Source organism: Procambarus clarkii, chromosome 72 (assembly GCF_040958095.1).
Source record: "Procambarus clarkii isolate CNS0578487 chromosome 72, FALCON_Pclarkii_2.0, whole genome shotgun sequence".
NCBI lineage: Eukaryota > Metazoa > Arthropoda > Malacostraca > Decapoda > Cambaridae > Procambarus > Procambarus clarkii.
In genome coordinates, this window is record NC_091221.1 from 29,782,998 (window position 1) to 29,787,031 (window position 4,034).

Consider the following 4,034-nt stretch of genomic DNA (forward strand, 5'->3'; position numbering starts at 1 on the left):
TATTGCAGAAATATAGTCCACTTATCATCATACCAATTGCTATCGAAGTATATAAATTAACGTAAATATAAATTCATATAAATTAAATAAATATAAATCTCACAGGTCGGTTCCCACAGGGTCAACTACAGCTCACGGGTTGGGGTATGGGGTCAACTATAGCTCATGGGATATGGTATGGGGTCAACTACAGCTCATGGGTTGGGGTATGGGGTTAACTACAGCTCACAGGTTGGGGTATGGGGTCAGCTACAGCTCATGGGTTGAGGAACGGGGTCAGCTACAGCTCATGGGTTGGGGTATGGGGTCAGCTACAGCTCATGGGTTGGGGTATGGGGTCAACTACAGCTCACGGGTTGGGGTATGGGGTCAGCTACAGCTCATGGGTTGGGGTATGGGGTCAGCTACAGCTCATGGGTTGAGGAACGGGGTCAGCTACAGCTCATGGGTTGGGGTATGGGGTCAGCTACAGCTCATGGGTTGGGGTATGGGGTCAACTACAGCTCACGGGTTGGGGTATGGGGTCAGCTACAGCTCATGGGTTGGGGTATGGGGTCAGCTACAGCTCATGGGTTGGGGTATGGGGTCAGCTACAGCTCATGGGTTGGGGTATGGGGTCAACTACAGCTCATGGGTTGGGTTATGGGGTCAACTACAGGTCTCGGGTTGGCGTATGGGGTCAGCTACAGCTCATGGGTTCGGGTATGGGGTCAGCTACAGCTCATGGGTTGGGGTATGGGGTCAACTACATCTCATGGGTTGGGGTATGGGGTCAACTACAGGTCACGGGTTGGGGTATGGGGTCAGCTACAGCTCATGGGTTGGGGTATGGGGTCAGCTACAGGTCACGGGTTGGAATATGGGGTCAACTACAGGTCATGGGCTGGGGTATGGAGTCAACTACAGCTCATGGGTTGGGGTATGGGGTCAACTATAGCTCATGGGTTGGGGTATGGGGTCAACTACAGCTCATGGGTTGGGGTATGGGGTCAACTATAGCTCATGGGTTTAGGTATGGGGTCAGCTACAGCTCACGGGTTTGGGTATGGGGGTCAACTACAGCTCACGGGTTGGAGTATGGGGGTCAACTACAGCTCACGGGTTTGGGTATGGGGTCAGCTACAGCTCATGAGCTGGGGTATGGGGTCAACTACAGCTCATGGGTTCGGGTATGGGGGTCAACTACAGCTCACGGGTTGGGGTATGCGGTCAGCTACAGCTCATGGGTTGGGGTATGGGGTCAACTACAGCTCATGGGTTGGGGTATGGGGGTCAACTACAGCTCACGGGTTGGGGTATGGGGTCAGCTACAGCTCTTGGGTTGGGGTTCTAAATGGTTTCCATCACCATGACATCCATTTAGGACATGGGTGATGGTTCCATCACCCATGTCAGGTACATGCATACAATAATATGAATAAATAAATAGTTTATGTAGGTAAAAGTACATGCTAACATACTGAGTTACAATTTGCATGCTGGATTTTTAGATAGAGCTAGTATATACTATCCTTAAAGCTACCAATACCCACACCATTTGCGGCCAACCCGTCCTCATAAAATTACGTTGCTCTAAACCCGTATGCGCGTTATGGCCAAAATGAACGTAATTTGACATTAAATTGGCTCACGAAAGTAAAGTACTATCACGTTTTCTGTTGTAAGTCCTCCGGCTTACTCGGTAAGGTTAGGAGAGGAAACTTTCAATTAACGGTTTTCATGACGTTTTGAAACCTTAGGATAGAGATAAAATCCAATGTAGTTTATATTGATGCGACGCCACTGTCATGAGGAGTTTAAATATCTCAAGAACTGTAGGCTTATGCGAGACATGTGTTAGATGGGTCATCTACAAGCACCAGCTGGAGGCTGGGGGAGTGTTGATGAGTGAGGTGATGTTCAGCCCACATGTTGGAGGGTGGGTTTGACCTCCCCCCCCCCACACCCCACACCCACACACACTCACGTTGACCACACAACGTCTATGGTTATCTGCCACTCTCACCAAGGGTATCTCATACACACACACACACACACACACACACACACACACACACAATAATAAGAAAAGAAAGGACACAGAGACAGGGAGGAGGAGTGGCACTACTAATAAAGCGGAAATGGAAGTTTGATGAGCTGGAAAATCCGGGTACCAATGAAAGCACAAGCTTCATACATGGAACTCTGACAGTGGATGTGAAGAAGATTGTAATCTTGATACTCTACAATCCCCCACCAAACAGTAGAAGGCCCAGGCAGGAGTACGAGGACAGCAACAAGACATGTATGGATGAACTGCAGAGGGCAGCAACTTTAGCGCATAGAATGAGAGCGAAGCTGATGGTCATGGGGGACCTAAATCACGGAGAGATAGATTGGGAAACGAGGAATCCCCATGGCGGGGAGGAGACCTGGGGAGCGAAGCTGGTAGACGTTATTGACAGGAATTTCCTAACACAGCATGTGAAAGAAGATACTAGGGAAAGAGGAGGGGATATGCCCAGCCTATTAGATCTCATTATCACTCAGAATGTAGAAGACATCGAGCAGTTGGAACATGAAATACCACTAGGAGCTAGTGACCACTGTGTCCTAGCCTTTGACTACATGATGGAGCTTAAAATTGTGACGAAAGGACAAGAGGTCCGGGAAAGGAGACTTGATTACAGAAAAGGGGACTACAGAAGGATAAGGGACTACCTGGGAGAAGTGCAGTGGGAGGAAGAACTTAGAGGAAAAACAGTGCAAGGTATGATGAACCAAGTCATATTGAAATGCAAGGAGGCTGAAGATAGATTTATTCCAACAATAAAGGAAAAAAGCAGGAGGGAATATAATAACCCATGGTTTAATAGACAGTGTCAGGAAGCAAAGGTGAGAAGCAGGAGGGTGTGGAGGAAGTACAGAAGACAAAGGACAGAGGACAACAGGATTAGATGTAACAGAGCTAGGAATGATTACATTAACATAAGACGAGTGTCGGAAAGAAATTATGAGAACGATATTGCAGTCAAAGCGAAAAAGCAACCAAAATTACTACATAGCCATATAAGAAGGAAGATGTCGGTAAATGACCAAGTGACAAGACTGAGGAAAACAGAAGGGGCATATACAGAAAGCGACAAGGAAATCTGCGAGGTACTGAATGCAAAATTCCATGGAGTGTTCACTACCGAGCCTGAGCAGCTCCCATTGTTAGAAGAGATTACCCAAGATGAAAGACTATCAGATATAGAGGTGACAGCAGAGGATGTAATGAAACAGTTGACAACACTGGATGCAAATAAAGCTGTTGGACCAGACAAAGTATCACCGTGGATACTTAAAGAGGCAGCGCAGGCTCTCAGCGTGCCTCTGGCAATGATCTTCAATGAGTCACTTATGTCGGGAGAATTGCCCAGTTGCTGGAAGAAGGCAAATGTCGTACCGATTTTCAAAAAGGGGGATAGGGAGGAGGCACTTAACTACAGACCCGTATCACTGACAAGCATCCCCTGCAAAATACTTGAAAGAATAATTAGGCTAAGACTTGTTGAGCACCTGGAGAGCATTGGGTTTGTAAACAAGCACCAACATGGGTTCTGGACAGGGAAATCATGCTTAACAAACCTTTTAGAATTCTATGATAAAGTAACAAGGATAAGGCAGGACAGAGAAGGCTGGGCAGACTGCATATTTCTTGACTGCCAAAAGGCCTTTGACACGGTACCGCACATGAGACTGCTATACAAACTTGAGAGGCAGGCAGGAGTAAGCGGAAAGGCCCTAGTATGGGTGAAGAACTACCTAACAGGAAGGAGCCAGAGGGTAATGGTAAGGGGCGAAAAGTCGGACTGGCGAACAGTAACAAGTGGAGTACCTCAAGGATCGGTGCTGGGACCAATCCTCTTTCTAATTTACGTAAATGATATGTTTACAGGAGTGGAGTCATACATGTCAATGTTTGCAGATGACGCAAAATTAATGAGAAGAGTTGTGACAGACGAGGATTGTAGGATCCTCCAAGAGGACTTAAACAGGCTGCAGAGATGGTC